At 45.0% G+C, this 17,496-nt stretch overlaps 1 protein-coding gene across 1 annotated transcript in view; it reads right to left on the bottom strand.

The window, feature by feature from the left end:
- SAXO4 (stabilizer of axonemal microtubules 4) overlaps window positions 1–14,389 on the bottom strand; it is a 149,195-nt gene extending 134,806 nt beyond the window's left edge. Inside the window, exon 1 of the mRNA XM_085646850.1 lies at window positions 14,269–14,389. The gene's annotated coding sequence lies outside the window, so the exon portion shown is untranslated. The remainder of the gene's footprint in view (window positions 1–14,268) is intronic.
- Window positions 14,390–17,496: the final 3,107 nt, after the last annotated feature.

Below are 17,496 nucleotides of genomic sequence, written 5' to 3'. Positions count from 1 at the left end.
GTTTAACTGTTTTATTGTTCTATATTCCAAGCTGTTATAGGTGTTTATGGCTGCGAGTTCTCATCCAGTTCTAGAGCTTTAGGTTGGTCAGTTTGCCTGCTGATCTAGACTGGATGGGAGCTTGCCGTCATGGGTCCTCCAGAAATAAACTATGAAAAGGAAATTACTCACGTCGTCTCTGGGATCTTCTTTCAACTTCACCACACTCTTTACCTTAAATCTTCTTCTCTTCTCTCTCTACCTCTTGCTATACCATTCTATTTACCTATCTCTCCTTCTCCTCTCTCCTGTCCGCTACAGTTTTTCTTACTCAAAGTATCAGATTTTACTTATAGAATGGTGAAAATCTTCAACACAGTGCTTTTATTTTCAATGACTCTTGCTACTTGTAAAGGAGGATACATTTGTGGTTACGTATATCTGGCAATTAAAACTACAATTTCAAGCACTGTGCTCACATGACTGCTTTAATATTGTGCTCTAGTTCTGTTAAAAATCCTCCAAGCCACCCTTTGTATTTCCCACAGTGGGGGAAACAGCCTGATTGGACAATGAATTCCATGTCAAAAGTTACCCCTCATTAGGTCAACCCTAGGCAGCGCGCATGCACTGTCTTCGAGACATACGGTATTCACTCTATGGGCTTTAAACATGCCCAGCGCTTTTTCAGTGGTTGTTTCCTCTGGCTTTTGAAATTCCTTTGCTGTAATTGGTGAATAGTTTACATTTGTCCCACCTTTTAGCTGTCTTATTCCCGCCCTGGAGACTATCCCCTGCAACATGGATCCTTTCACTATCAGCAATATGTTCACTTTCGGTGCACTCTTTTTTATTTATTTAGCCATGGTTGCAACTTTGGTTGTCGTTCATCTAAAGTCTTTGTGTTTCCCATGATCGGCGCGGCACGCCGCTTTTTATCTTTAAGTATGGCGGCCAGGCCTTTTTTTGTTCTTAATGGCGTTGCTTGCCCACCTCTTTTTTTAATTTTGACCCGTAAAAACAGATTGTTTGAGCTTATTGTGAATCTGTGATTTAAAATGCGACATTTCATCCTATCCACGGCTGGGTGAGACAGCCGGTGGAGCAAAGAAACTGTCAGGGTGGCGTACCTCAGTGTGGGTGTGTACGTGCTCTGCCGAGGCTGCGGCACACTTCTTTGGAGCAGAAACAATGGCAGAACAAGAGGTGGGTGACTCTTTTCATACAGACTTCATAGTGCTCTGCACATTCAATGAAGGGATAGGGCGAACATTACTTGAAAGACATTTAAAAGTCTCTGCTGGGGCATGCATGTCTGTTGTTTCATTTAAGTACCGCACATGCTTTATAGTGCTGAGGAATTAATGAACTTCAGTATTTATAGCACCCCTGGGATGGTATCCCCATTTCATTGCTAATGTTAAATCAAGTGATTACACCTTCATATAGTACTGGGGGCATGCGGGCTACGTCGCTCACTTGATGACAGTATCTACATTTCAGTATTGGATGTACATTGGCACCTTTAATGCACTGTAACTACAGGCTTTTACTGATGTCACAATTATGGGAGGGTAGTGCCTGAAACCAATTATATAAGGCAAATTTAAGATACTGTACCTCTTGTTTGCTATATTATGGTGCATGGTGCTAGGCGTGTTTACACAGTGCAGCTGCGTACTTCCTACGAAGTCACTTGTGTGTGATTCCATCAGCCAGTTCTGGCTTAACTGCAGATTGTAGTCTGGGACTTGCAGTTCACATTTTTGGCATGTGAATCCTGGCCTGCAAATTGCTGATGGTTAAAATACCATGACAGGCTGGACCACTCGGCGGAACGTCTACTATAATCACATAGATTTTGTTGTTGACCTTTTTAATTTGCACCTCATCATCTCTCCAATGTTTGTTCCATTCCTTATTAAACAAACAGCATAAATGTTGGCAAATCTTTTTCATTCCTTTTTTCACAAGTTAAGTTTATTGCATTCGTTTCTCAATTTTGCCATAATGGCCGGCAGCAAAATATGATCTCAAAAATCAAGAATGAGCTATTGCACAACATGCAAAAGTGGTGCAGATAAGCCTGACAATGCTTAATTCTCTGGCAACACAGGAGGATAATGTGCTGCATGGCTAAATACTTGAAAGGTCACAAAGGCAACACCTATTGACTATGTCAATACTTGTTCTTAATCAGGGGCCGAAATACATCTTGCCGGGGCTCCAAAGATCCTTAAGATGACAACGAAATTTCAAGTTTTTCTTGTCCCACTGTCTTCATTCCATAGCCTCCATCGTCCGTCTCATCATCTTGTCTCAGATGTGCCAGTTCTGGTTTAAGTATGTTTCCTGATCAATGGCTCAGCTTCACCAGTGGTCGAAGTGGGCAGGATTGGCAGGGCACGGCGTGCCCCTCCTTCTTTAATTTCGTAGAGTCCGTTCCCCTACTCTCAGATGGCAGAAATCACCAAGGCTGATAGTTAAGGCTCGGCTTTTGGGGATGGGAGGACCGGGCGGAGAAGGAAAAGGACTCTGTCTTTTCCTTCACGCCCGGAGAAGATGTAGTGATCAAGTCCACTCAGTTGAGATGTTTTAAAGAGATTTATTTCAAGTTGGTAAAAGATCACAGGTAGATTATAAGTAGATCAAATTAAGACCAAGTCTAGATCAGATAAAGACCCCACCAGGAGCAGCCAGCAGGCAGCTCAGCCCAGTCAACTGTCCCTTCTCTGACAGACTCCCCAACATTCTGATAGCATCATCACCTTAACATTCCACTTGTGATTGAATAACATTGGATTGACATTAGCAGGATATAACATATCTCCCTTTCTTATACGGGAAACTAGAAATGTCAGAAAACCCTGATAAAGTGAAAACAGAATGATTATACAAACAAAAGGAACAACAATAAAAGAACATCGATCAAAAGAAGAGCAATGTGAGAACAACCATAGAAAGGAGAGCAACCAAGAAACAGAAAAGAAATGAAACATAGACACCATCCTCCCTTCTCACACAACAGCAAAGAAAAACAACAACATTAGAGGATATAAGAAAGTACAAAAGACTTCCCCAAAACGCACCCACTGGCCAGAACAAGAATGAAATGGGGCTGAAAGCGGAAAACCAACAAGGTAAACTGCCAATTTCGGAGTGTGGTTGGCAGAAACAAAAGGAGAGCACGGTGAAGAGTCATGTGCCTCAGCCAAACACAAGATGGCGGCACATTTTGCAGGTAGTGTCGGGTGGATCACGACACATTTATACATCCAAACATCAAGCAGGAGCCGGCGGTCGCGAAGACCTCACCACATAGAAGATTCCAAAAGAATGACGTCACTAGGGATGAACGGAGTTTCGCTGGAACAGGTAAGACTCAAGGTGCAGAGGCTTTAGCGATGCATCTTTTGAAACAAGGAACGCACAGGGAGAATGCGCAACAGGTGGCTCGTGAAGAGTTTTCAAACAGGCAGTTGAGCTCCCAAAATGTCGAGAGAATGGCCGGGCCCCCCCAAAAAAAAAAAATAGGCTTACCCGAAAGCCGTATTGAGACATTCGTAATGTTGTGCGAAGTCACTTCATGTTAAACCGAAACACTGGAAAACCCGGCTCCGGTGTTGTGCATGCCGGTCCGACACTGCACATAAACAGCTGTCCACACTTGTTCAAGGCAAAACAGGACATGTCGCAAAGTGTGACACTGGTCACACTCCGAACCATAAAGTTGCCATCAAACATTTGACGCCGTGCAAAACGGTTGACATCTTATGGAAACACAGTTTGTGGATTGCCAGAAAATATTGAGTGAAACAAAAAGATCCTAGGCAACACTTCCCCAGTTGTTTTGATGCATAGTAAAACACAGTCGCACCACATACAGCAAAGCTGACAGAATTGTTGATTCTAGGGAAGCACTTTGAGTCAGGCTACCCTCTGGAAGATGGTAGAAAAGATGCCTACGATTCCCTTGATGTTGAATATTTTGGGAACACACTTGAGTTGAAAAATCTGTTATGTACAGGTTAGGGGCGACCAATATGGTGTTTACAAAAACAAAATATTGCCATTTCTTCAGACCGTATGAACTTGCAAAATGTTGAGAGGATTACTGGGGCCACAATTGAGTAAAAATAAGTTCATAACTGGATAACTGCTTGATTAGAAGTATCAACGTTGTAAATGTGCACAGCTCTGTTACATGCGATGTTTTCCTCGTAGAATATGTTCACAGTTGACAGTATTTTGACAGGTCCGTTTTATTGCAGGACCCTATGTAGAGATTTCTGCTCCTACTGTAGATGCAAGGAGCACTTTGAAAACATCATGTACACACCCCTTTGTAGCGCCCACATCTAGACGTCGTGGCAGCAGGAACTGGCAACCCTTGATTCTTGAAGCAGTTTAACATCGTAGTAAAAGTGAACTTGACTGTGTGCAGACAAAGCTTGTCCAAAAGGTATTGATCACAAACACAGCCAGAGTTATTACCTTGCTTGTGGAGGTAGAAGTTGAGGTACTGTGAGCGCAGCAGGAGGGTGACAGGAAATGGCAAGAAACAGGCAGGTTGAGCAGAAGTCCATTAGTGTAGTGTCGAGACACTGGAGAAATGCCGCTCTGTTGTTGAACACAACTCTTGCCCACACCACTCCAGCACTGCACATAAACAATTTACCACACTTGCTTGGTTGAAGTTGATATGCGCAGAACTTGAACACCTTACTACGCATGGGAGACACACTCAGGCAACCACCAGTTACCTTCCTTGTTGAGGTGGTGTTGTAATGTTGAGGTTATACTACTGGAAATACTACTGGAATGCATGCAACTCGATAAGTGAACTTAGGTACCAATTTCCTACTAAGGAATGCAAGTACATTGATAATTGCATAATTGAAATATTGAAAGCTTGAAACTAGGGTCGTATATACCCCTTTAAACTGAATAGAAAGACATAACAGGCCATATAGCGAATGTTTGAGGACAAGGTCATGTAATGGTTAACCTTAAACTGCCCTTTTAAAGGAAAAACTGCACTGGACAAACTATGCCCAAGCAGAAGAAAATATATAGCATTTGAAATTGAGCATATTGAACTAAATGAAAGAGAACACAGCAAAGCTTGGTCTTTGACATAGTGCTAGAAACATGAGAAACGCGAGAAAAACTTCCCTTTGAAAAGCACATGAGGAGAGGTTGTGCTCAGGTAAACACGTGTGATCACTAGCTTGAATAAGCACAAGAAAGACATTGAGCTAGAACAGCACGCTCCTTGAAAACCTCGATGACACAGCACTAGAGCTGTCTTAACACAAAAACAGATGAGGAGACCCTGAACAGTTCCAACGATTGCGTAGCGTTCAAAATGGAAAAGTACCTTCACCGCATAGAAATATTGAAGTAATGAAGTATTGAAATTGGTCGACATGTGTCATGACTGGAGCGCGTCCAAACCAAAGAAAGAGACATGGGGTCCACAAGTACTGACACGTTGTCTGCAGTGATGTAACCATTGCCATCCTTGTCAAATGCTCTAAGGGCCTCACGCATTTCTTCTTAATTGTCTGTGTCTTCATTTTCATTGCCATAAGTCTCCGCGATCAGCGAGACAGGCGTCCAGGAACCAAGAGCACTTTGTTGTAAAGAGTAGAATCCACCGACCTAAAATCACTTGGAATAGAAGAGTTCACTCATAGACCAATGCAGGAGGGACAGAACGTTTACCAAAATGAAAACAAAGTACCTGCAGTAAAATACGAAGGTCTTCTGCACCGATCTAAAGTCATTGAAAGTAATGATAACTTTATTGAAACACCAAGATACGAAGGCGGTTGGCAGACAACTCTTTAAAACCCATGAAACAGTGTGGCTCCAGGGAATCGGTGGTACCTCCAAACCCAAGATGGCGCCACGTTTGTGACGCTGAGCCGGGTAGCTCACAGCATGTCTTGGCATGTAGACGTCCAGAAGCAGCAATGGACATCGAAGAAGAAGAAGGTGCGGGAAACCAACGCTGAGCCGGGTGGCTCACAGCACGTCTTGGCATGTAGACGTCCAGAAGCAGCAATGGACATCGAAGAAGAAGAAGAAGAAGGTGCGGGAAACCATGGAGACATCAGAGAACTCTACGAAGAAGGTAAAGCTGCGCGCGCTCTGCTTGTAAGCTCGAGGCAAATTTGAAAAGCCAGGCAGCGGTTCAACTGCGATTGAAAAGTTAGAGGCAGAGGCGCAAATGTAAAAAACGGGAAAGTACTGAAGAAATAAATCCATGACACAGGCATGAGTCCTCCCCATATTGAATAAAAGAACCAGATCACCTGGTGGGTTGATTGTGATCCCGTCGAAAGGGGCAACTGGGGAACCCAAAATCAATCAAAATAAACCTACCCCAGAAATCCACAAATACACTTGTAGAAGGTGTAATGAAGTTAATTGAGACAAAGTCTTTGATGCTGCTGGGACATTGATAACCGCACTTTCCAAAAGTTAGCGGGTTGTAGTAAGTTCACTTGCCTCTACACTGTGAAAACAGGAAAACAGCTTGTGTGCCCTTCAGGATCCCTGGGTTGAAGCAGACCAATTACATTGAAGGGACAGCAAAAACAGACCTTTTAAGAGTTCAGTGGACACTGTTGCTCACTGCATACCCCACTGCTAGCTTATTCCAAAAGTAGAAGTATGTCCACTAGCCTCTGGCCTGTGAGAATAGTCAAAACAGCTTGTGTACGAGTGCTCTTCGAATTACACTGCGTAGTGTGAGGCACTGGCAGCAGCTGATTACCTTGCTTGTAGAGGCTCTGTAGACACAGAAGCTTGAATATTGAATGGTGCTTGAAAGTTAGTGGATGACTTGGTTCTTGAGGTGTTTCCGTTGTAGTGCTGAGGTTGAGGAGTAAATGCTTGGAAGAACTCAGCTCTGCTTGATGTTGAAGATGTTGAGAACAAACTTGAATTGAAGAAAATAGAAAATAGATCTGGCATGGTGCCAGAGTTTGTATTTGAAGTTGGATGCGGTGCCAGAGTCTTTGAAGTTGGATGCGGTGCCAGAGTCTTTGAAGTTTGAGGCTTGATGAAGCTTTTGAATATCTTCCCTTCTTGAAGATTGAACTTGAGTTGAGCACGTAGAGGGTAAGATCAAATCATCGCACCCTGTGTTATATAGAGTGGAACTGGTACTTTGATTAGAACACACTCTTTTCCTGTTCAGACTTGAACAGGCACTTTGATTTGAAGACACTCTGCGCTGTGCAGACAGAAACTGGTACATTGAGTTGAAGGCACTCTGTGCTGTGTAGACTGGAACAGGCACTTTGATTTGAACGCACTCTGCGCTGTGCAGACAGAAACTGGTACATTGAGTTGAAAGCACTCTGTGCTGTGTAGACTGGAACAGGCACTTTGATTTGAAGGAAGTCTGTGTTGTGCAGACAGGAACTGGTACATTGAGTTGAAGGCAGTCTGTGCTGAGTAGACTGGAACATGCACTTTGATTGAAGATTGATAATAGACTTGAACTGGCACTCAGCATAGAGGGCGACCGACGGGGGTCACTGGTGGGGTCTAGAATGAGAGAAGAGAGCGGTGTCAGCTTGAGTTGATTGAAGATTGATGAGGTTGAAGTAGCAGGTTCTTTAAGTTCAAATCGTCGCCAAAATTCTGTAGTGATCAAGTCCACTCAGTTGAGATGTTTTAAAGAGATTTATTTCAAGTTGGTAAAAGATCACAGGTAGATTATAAGTAGATCAAATTAAGACCAAGTCTAGATCAGATAAAGACCCCACCAGGAGCAGCCAGCAGGCAGCTCAGCCCAGTCATCTGTCCCTTCTCTGACAGACTCCCCAACATTCTGATAGCATCATCACCTTAACATTCCACTTGTGATTGAATAACATTGGATTGACATTAGCAGGATATAACAGAAGACAAGGACAGTGTCCAGTTCTCCGGCCGCTGGCAACTGCCCCCCCTCTCTTTGTTGCGCCTGTTCCCTCTCTTTCTATCTCACTCCTCCTCATTTAGTGAAAACCGAGACTTCAAGAAATGGGTATTACCTTGTCTTTCCCCCTTTCGTTTATTTACTCCCCTTTGAAATGGATCCAAAAAAGAAAAACACTTTTGCTGTAAACGTGTCTTTTTCTGGCATTTTTCAATTTCTAAGTGCAGCCTCGGGGTGGAGAGAAATAAAACATTCAAAATATGAAAAATAACGAACTAAAGCAAGTCAGTGTGGTTGAAAGGTGGCCAGATTGATTTATTCACACCTATACACATTAGCCCACTTTTACAGTGTTTGCCAAGCACTACTTTTGTTTTCTCATCTCTCTTTGTACAACATTGTTTTCCCTGGGCTGGAAAGTGCACTATTCCTGGAGGTACTGAAATACCTGCTTGATGGGTGAATTGGAAAACAAAGGGCCAGATGTGCGACCAATGGGGTTGCAAAATGTGAGCCTCATGCATATTATTGAGGCACTCGCAATTTGCGTACCCATTGGGAATGGCTGGGCCTCACAGGGATGGTGGCCTGCTAGGCTCAGCAGACCTCCATGTCTGGGAATGCTTTTAAATAAAGCAGTTTTTTTTTAATGCAGCCCGTTTTCCTTAAAGGAAAACAGGACGCATTTAAAAATAAAAATGAAATGTTTTTGTTGAATTTTTTAAGGGCAGGTAGTAGTCCCCGGGACCTCTGCCTGCCCCTGAAAAATATTTTCCCCTGCATTTGCAAAGGGGACCCCTTCCCTTTTGCGATTGCATTACCACCCTCTTGGCGAGGGTAGTAAATTGTGAGTGTTATGCAACCACAATTGCGGTCGCAAAACATTCGTTCATAGCTTGTGAGTCGTCATCAGGAAGGGAACACCCCTTCCTAATAGTGAGTCGCAAAACACTATTTTGTGAGTCACAAATTATTTGTGACTCGCAAAATAGTGTTAGTACATGGCCCAGAAGAACATTGCATGCGCAAACGGGTCGCATACCCGTATGCGCATGAAATTTTCTGTTGTACATCTGGCTCAAAATGTGTACAGCGGCTGTGTGTTCACGAATGTGGTCTTTTTAAACCATACTGCTTATGTTTTGTAAGGATATAAGCAATGGGTATTGATACGGGTATTCTGGGCCCTGCGGTCATGGCCTTAACTTTTCAAGTAAAAGCAATCACTAATTTCTGACTGAGTGTAAAAAGAAAAAGGTAACCATGTTGCTCCTGCTTACATTTCACATGCTTTACTTAATCTTGCATTCCCTATGAGTGTTTGATTTTTCTAGGATGTTGTTAATGTTTTTTTAGGCAGCATATTGCTCTTGTCTAGTGCGTAATTTGAATTGAGTCACATCCAGGTGTTTATAGCGGATCAGTGCAGTGCAAGTGTGTCTCAGTGGGGCAGTATAGTGTTCAGTGGGGGAGAGGATGTGACACTATGGTCAGAGCTGCTGAATTTGGAACTGGGGAACCAGGTTCATCTTTCATGACCAGTCCACCAGACCACTCCCCCTGAGGGAGCACATTCCCATGATAGACCTTAGTAGGCCCCGTAAGATCTTAAAAGCCCTGTTGTCGTAACACCAGCAGGTGGACCCTAGCGGTGGCAAGCGTGGGTTAACCTTGAAGGCCTGTCCACCACAATTCATTCTGAAGTTCACCTCCAGTCTTGCAGGCAGGCCTATGAAGCAGAACTCACTAGAGTGACAGTGTCTCTGTGACTGACGTCACAGGACCCTTGAGCAGGGTAGCTCTAGGGCAGAGCGACCGCATCAAGTTGTGACCAGCCGCGGTCCGTGCAGGTAACAGCGGTGGGGCAGAGGGGCCGAGTAAGGGGGGATTTCGAGGGACAATGCCGAGGGAAAATTAAATAAATAGTATAATTTTCCCCTCAGCATCGTCCCTCAAAATCCCCCATCCCCCACCGCTCCAACGCTGTTACCTGCATGGACCGCGGATGGCACTGACTTCAGGTGGGGGCATTGTCTTTGCAAGTATAATATGGTTTTAAAAGCACTTGCTGCCTCCATCCTGGCCTCCAGCAATTTTCAGCAACAATAAAAATGTCATGATAACTCCAGTGATTAATGTTTTTAGTAGCGAGAGATGGTGTTTTGTTTAGTGGATGTTTTGACTCATGGAAAGAAAGCGCAGAGGGATAATGTGCCTGCTGCTAGGAACATGTACCATGCAGATTACAAAGTGCACATAATGTAAATAGGTCAGTGGGTTACTGCTTTTGTTAGAGAGACCCTAGTGTTACTTGCAGTTAATAAGTTAAAATCCTAACATAGAACAGTGAGCTATTAACTGTCATGTAAGAGCTGCATGCAGTGGTCGAAGTGGGGAAAAAAAGTAGGGGAACTGTGGGCGGAGAATCAGAGAGCGGGAATAACCTGAGGATTGGATCAGTGGGCGGAGTTAGAGGTGTGGCCAGGATTGGCAAAACATCCCAATCTTTAGTATTTGTTTGGCATTTCACTGACCAGTTACAGCTTATTATGTTATGTAATACAACCAATGGATACACATGATTATTTAACGATTAATATGAGTTATTGACATTAAAATAAATTCACAAAGTGGGATATGTTTCTAATTACAGAATGTCCCAAATATGCTTAAAAGTGAAAGCAAAAGCCCTTTATTTGTCTCCGAACCATGGAGTTTCTGTCGTCAGCAAAATACACAGAGACAATCAATTTTACCTGTGTAAATCACTGTATAGGAAATGTTACATAAGACTAAGGACTACAAGGTGTAGGAGTCACATGACAACCATACTAGTAGGCAGCATAGTATAATAGTAATTGATCTGGAGAAACACAAACTCAGAATTTAAAACGTAATACCATGATTGGGGGTTCTCTTTAATAATCATTATTGATTTGTATCCAAATGAACCCTTTTTGCAACATTAGGATAATCAAAGGCTTAGGGAAAAAACCATAAAGCTCTAGTTTATACCTTGCAGTTTGTATGCAGCTCTTAGATGAAAGTTAATAGCTCACTGTTCTTTGTTAGGATTTTAACTTATAAACTGCAAGTAGCAAAAGGATCTCTCTGACAAAAGCAGTAACCCACTGACCTATTTTAAATATGTGTACTTTGTGATGGGCATGGTACATTGTCTTTGCAGCAGGCACATTAACCCTCTGCGCTATCTTTCCATGAGTCAAAATTTCCACTAGACAAAACTCCGATCTCGCTCTAGGAAGAAGTTTATTCACCGGAGTTATCATGACATTTTTATTATTTCCGAAAATTGCTGTAGGCCAGGAAGGAGGCAGCAAGTGCTTTTAAAACCATAATTTACAACGCCACCACTCAAAGTCAGCATCCGTTGCAGTCACACCGATTGCATCGCCCTAGAGCCAGCTCCTCTCAGGGGTCCTTTGACCTCAGTGACAGAGTCACTGTTGCTCTAGGATCTGCTACTTTGTAGGCCTGCCCGCAAGACTGGAGGCGAACTTCAGAATGGAGTGTGGTGGGCAAGCCTTCATTGTGAACCCACACTTGCCACTGCTAGGGTCCACCTGCTGGTGCTAAGACACCAGGCTTTTCTGGTTTTGCAGGGTCTTCTAAGGTCTAGCATGGGAATGTGCTCCCTCAGGAGAGTGGTCTGGGGGACTGTTCATGAAGGCTGAACCTGGTTCCCTAGTTCTAAATTCGGCAGCTCTGCCCCCAGTGCTACATCCGCTCCCTCACTGAACACCATACTGCCCCACTGAGAGAAATTCACACTGCCTTCAACTACAATCCAATTTGACCTGCTATAAACAACTGGATGCGACTCAATTCAAATTATATGCTTGTGAAGGTTTTTAGTCTAGTCTAGAAAGAATGGCGCTCAGGCTAGTTCGCGTTGTGTCTATTGTGGTCTGAGTGTGCACGGTGCTGCCAGGTTGGGGGGAATACCCTGTAACCCCCGTAATAGTGTGAATCAAGATTCAAACGAAAATTGTAAGCACGGTCCTGGGCACACGTAATGAAGGTATAACCTTATCTGAAAGGTCTCGTTCTTGTAGGAATGTTAATGGTCTACACCAGAATGTTATTCACAAGTCTTTAATTTTGCAACAAAGAAAAAGCAACCAGCCGACACTTGTTTTGTCACACAAAAGTTGTAACCGGTGACTCTTCAGGCTGTGAGGCGGTTTCAAGTAAAGGTGGTATCCGTAGGCCGGTGATAATTCCAACCCGGCCAGGGTAGTGCGAAGAGGACCAAGAACAATGGTCCAAAGCAGAGTAGGGTGGAGAAGGGGGAGTGAGAGCAAACGAGGGCGGTTTGGCCATATGTAATCTGCAGTCCTAAATAGTAAAGGGGGTCTGTGGCGATTATAGGAGCAGTGGTGAGTGGTGCACGGATAAAAACCGTAGGGAGTGCGCTCAAGTAGAACGAGTATCTTCGAGTAGCGAGTTATGCGGTAGCCCGGATAACCGCACGCTACCAGTGTCTCCCTCCAGTACTCTAGTACCTCTTAGTTGGCCTCGCTAATTTGGCGCACCCGCCATTTTTCCTCGAAGATACTCGTTCTATTTGAGCGCACTCCCTATGGTTTTTATCCGTGCACCACTCACCACTGCTCCGATAATCGCCACAGACCCCCTTTACTATTTGAGGACTGCAGATTACTTGTGGCCAACCCGCCCTCGTTTGCTCTCACTCCCCATTCTCCAACCTACCCTACCCTACATTTTTACATATGCTAACAGTCTATGCAAAGCGTTTGCCTTATTAGTATCAGTGTAACATACAACTGCAGCAGTGAGAAAGGTGACCAGTCAACCTTTGCAAAGGGCCCTCCACTTCACAGCAGCACAAGTCACATGTTCTAGTATATTAGTTAAAATCGTCAGATTATGCAGCAGATGAAGTATTATATGGCAAATATGGCAGAGCCATAATTATGTGGAAAACATTTGCAAACTCGGATATTTTGCGATTCACGTTTGAACTGCTCTTGTGGAAAAAGGGAGAAGTGCTGATGACAGAAACTCCATGGCTTGGAGACAAATGGCTTGTGATTCCACTTTTAAGGATATTTGGGACATTCTGTGATTGGAAACTTACCCCACTTTGTAAATGTATTTTAATGTCAACAACTCAACCTTAAATAAACATGTGTGTCCATTGGTTAAATTAAATAACGTAATAAGCTGTAACCGGTTAGTGAAATGGGTAACAAATACTTAGAATGTTGATATTTTGCTCTTTCTGCCACACCTCTAACCCCGCCCACTGACCCAATCCACAGGTTATTCCCGCCCTCTGATTATCCGCCCACAGTTCCCCTACATTTTTTCCCCCACTTCGACCACTGAGCTTCACCCTGTCCTAGTTAGTGCCCGTCACACCATGGGACAGTGGTCTGCCCCTGTGTTTTCTGTCCCACTGCTTCAATGATCCAGTGTCTCTCTTACCCAATATGAGTGTTTGAAGTACCCATCCTGGACTCCGTGTCATCCTGTCCAGAGACGGTTGCATCCTGTCCCTGAAACTGCATGTCACTGCCCTTTCAACTTCAGTTTGCATGAATGCAGGGACAGTGTGCGTGCCTCGCGGAACACGTGTGCGCCGTTCCTACACCAGAGCCTTCTTGTAGGTGTCACACAGTGTTCGAGTAGTGTAAGTGCAGGTGGGGTGGCCTACGAGGGTATCGCACATGTTTCAACGTAGGTGCGGTGAGGGCTGAGTTTGTACTAAGGGTGACATGCGCGGCACTCAGTAATACGTATATGCGGTGCTGCTTCCAAGGGGCAGGCGGGGTGTGCAGGCGCAGCCAAGCCGCCTGCCCAAGGCCAGGGTTGGTGCAGGTATGGTCGTAATGCGTAAACGTTAACATACACTAAGCTGTGTTAGCACGCCACATATACACGTGCACATGCACACATTCCTCCATTAAATCGTCCACTAGACCCATGTTTTCAACAAATAGTGAGCCGGATACACAGTAGTTTCATTGAGAGGACTCCGTTCATTTTCGCTAAATATACACTGTAAATTGTGTCTAACATAACTTTGTCTGTCGACCGTACGTCCCAACAAAAATACGAACATGATGCGTAAACAGGTCCACAAGACATATTTACACAACTGCCATACTGCAAGACTGGGGTACTGGGTAAGAAATAGGGTGAGACGAGAAAGAGGCAGGTGAGCGATGGGGGCTGGCATGGAGGGGCCAATAAGGCTCAAGCAGAGAGAAGAGCTATGGATCCAAGGAGATAATGAGTTACACAAGTAAACTAAAACCATTCTACAAGCTGAGATTCTAGTTTGGGGGGCTCCAAGTTCTCACCTGCCTGCCCGGACTAGGATCAGAGGAGAGCAGCGCTCCCCAGACACCCGCAGACTGCAGGAGCTGAGGCAGCCGGGCCCAGGGCTGCTCCTGGCTGGGAGAGACGCGGGGCCAGCCTGAAAGAGAACACAACACCTGCAGCCTGGCAACGGCGTCCCTGGCAACGGACCCCACAGAACCGCTCACTACAGCAGAGGCACTGCAGGTCACTGCACGCAGCTGATCCGGTGGAGGACAAGCTACCAAAGTCACACACAGAGACGAGCCAGGGACTGGTAATGGGCTTGGCTGCCCGAAGCCTTAGGAAAGACCGGGCTTATTTCTTGTTCTGCATTTGATTAAACCTCAAAGGTGTTTGTAAGCAGAACACGCAGTTTATATTTCATTCCTGTTAATATAGTGTTGCAGGACTGGCTACTCATTATGCAGTGCGGGCTGCATGTGTTTTTTCAATACAAAGTTGCATAGTGGAGGTGCAGAGAGGGCAGTGCCTTCAGTTGGGCCGCGGAACCAAGCCAGGCCATTGGTCACAGCCAAGCCCGAGCCTGCCCTGGCACGTCCAGCTATCTATTAGCAGAGCCACTGCAGACTGCAACACCATTCACAACAGCAAAGCCTATTGTACGCTGCTGCAGAGCTTGCAGCTTATTTCACCCCACTGCAGGCACAGCAGTGCACTGCTGTCCGCTGTAGCCAGTGTAACCCACTATAGCCTACTGAAGTCAGTTACTACCCAAGACATCAAAAAGTGCCAGACAGAAAGTCTACTTAAGAATTCAGCGTTTCTAAGTCTCTGTCGTTAGAGAAATATCAACAATATGAAATCAGTTTTGGTCCCACACATTTGATATTCTAATAAAACCTGCTTTGATTTAAACCGACGGGAGTTAAAGTGATTTGGGGTGCAACAACCATGGAAAACGGCAGAGATAATGTGCACTATAGCCATCATCAGTACAACAAAAACACAGGGAGTCGGGGAAACAAGAGAGAAAAAAATGGTCGGTTTACCTTGTGAATGGTTCATTAGATGTGCGGATTGGAGAACACAGAGAGTGTAATTTAATGAAGCGAACAAGCAAGGGAAAGTACGGTGAAACTGTTTCAGTAGAATGGGTTTGTTCTAATTTATTTCCAGAATTTAAGGTGACCTTTTGCCACCTGAGAATTTAAGGAATAGAGTTCCATTAACTAGGGACCCTCAACATCTCCCAACCAGACAACACAACCAAACTAGAACAGGCTGTCAAGAAATGCTCTACCCGGGTCACTGATTGCACCAGCAGGGTCGCCTCCGTGAACATCGTCAGAACCTGTGAATTAAATATATCCTATGCCGACCACACCCAGGCCATCCTCTCGCCATCAGAAAATCCCTCGACCACGCTGACCAACTTCCACAGGTGCATGTCGAGCGTCGGTGACTGGATGAAAGACAACTGCCTAAAACTCAACACTGACATAACTTAAGTGCTGATCTTCGAGAACAACACTTCTGCAGGGAATGACTCCAGGTGGCCTTACGAACTAGGACCTTCACCCACACCGACAAACCATGCCCGCAACGTTGGCATCATCCCAGACAGCAAGCTCACTATGAAACGCCAGATCAACGCAGTCTCCTCCACCTGCTTCCTCACTCTTTGCATGCTCCGTAAGATCTTCAAATGCCTCTCAATCAACACCAGGCAAACCGTCACTCAAGCCCTAGTCACTAGCCGACTGGACTACAGCAACGCACTCTACAGAGGAATCACCTCGCAACTTCTGAAGAGACTGCAGACCATAGAGAATTCAACAACCAGACTCATCCTCAACCTCTGTTATTTGACCCACACATCCCCCACGTCAAGAGGGTCCAGAAACTCCCCAATCTGAAGAGATGTCAATTCAAGATGCTGAGCCACACCTACAAAGCCCTACACAACCAAGGTCCAGCATACATCAACCACTGCCTAAACTTCCACCTACCGTCCAGACACCTGTGCTCTGTCTCCCTCTCGCTCGCTCATGCCCGCTGCATCCGCCAAAGCAACAGGGTAGGATGTTCTTTCTCCTACCTCGCTGTGAAGTCCTGGAATGACCTCCCACCTCACCTCCGGACCTCCTCCTCTCTAATGGAATACAGGAAATAACTCATAACCTGACTGTTCAACTGAACACTCCCAGCAGCAGTGCTCTTAGCGCCTGGATACCCTCATGGTGATTAGCCGCACTTTATAAGTCCCATTTAATTGATTGATTGATCGATTGAGTCTCAGCCACCACTGTAAAAGATTGCGCTGTATCCCAGTGACAGTTGAATTTCCTTGTTCTAGAGCTGCACTGTAAGTCATAAAAGCTTAACGCCATAGACAGCTGCAGTCACTAAAATTCACTACACCCTGGAACTTCCTACTACCCCCTGTATTTCAAAATGGCACATATCAGCCCCAGCAGCACTTTAGAGGCACTGTAAGTTGCTGCAAGCTCATGAATCCCACCAGTCACTAAAACCAACCGCAGCCCAAAATAGACACAGTTGCACATCAGAGGCCCTGTTACTCATTCAGGACCCCTGCCTCCTGCTGCAGCCCATTGGCCCCTTAGCCGATGCCCGGTGGAGCTGTCCTATGCAGCTATAGAGGAGTTTGGCTCTGGTTCACCCCCACGTCCGTCACCTACCCAGCCAGACATCGGACATTGTTTTTCATGGTTTCTCACAGTTTTGTCTGTCTTTCACTTTAACTGCTTTGACTACTTTGTTCCCCCTGAAGTACTTTTCCCCCTGCCGGTCTGCTTGACCCTATCTGCATTCCTTTCTCCTGTGTACCTTTCCCCCTCTACCTTCCACTCCCCATAATGTCGTGTGTCTTGGCTATGCTACGTGCCAATAACATATTATTGTGTAATCTCATGGTTTTCTCCTCTGCCTATACTCGGATCCTGTAACTGATGTCATTTTTGTAACCTGTAACTCACTGATCCTCATGTGAAGAGCTCTGATACCTCCGGGTCTAGCCAGAGCTATATAAAACTCTGCAGATGGATAAATAAATACATCTTTCCACAGCCTGTTGTATCCATATTAACTAGTGTAACTCACTACGGGCAAGATGAACTACGGTACCACACTAGAATACACAGTACACATTTAACTCCCTGTATCCACCACAGTCCACTGTAGCTTCCTGATATCGCTAGAGCTCGCTGTGATCACAAAACCCCTTTACCTCTCTACATCAACTC

Source organism: Triturus cristatus, chromosome 3_2, assembly GCF_964204655.1.
Source record: "Triturus cristatus chromosome 3_2, aTriCri1.1, whole genome shotgun sequence".
NCBI lineage: Eukaryota > Metazoa > Chordata > Amphibia > Caudata > Salamandridae > Triturus > Triturus cristatus.
Note: the sequence above shows the minus strand (reverse complement) of the source record. Positions and strands in the feature narration are given on the sequence as shown.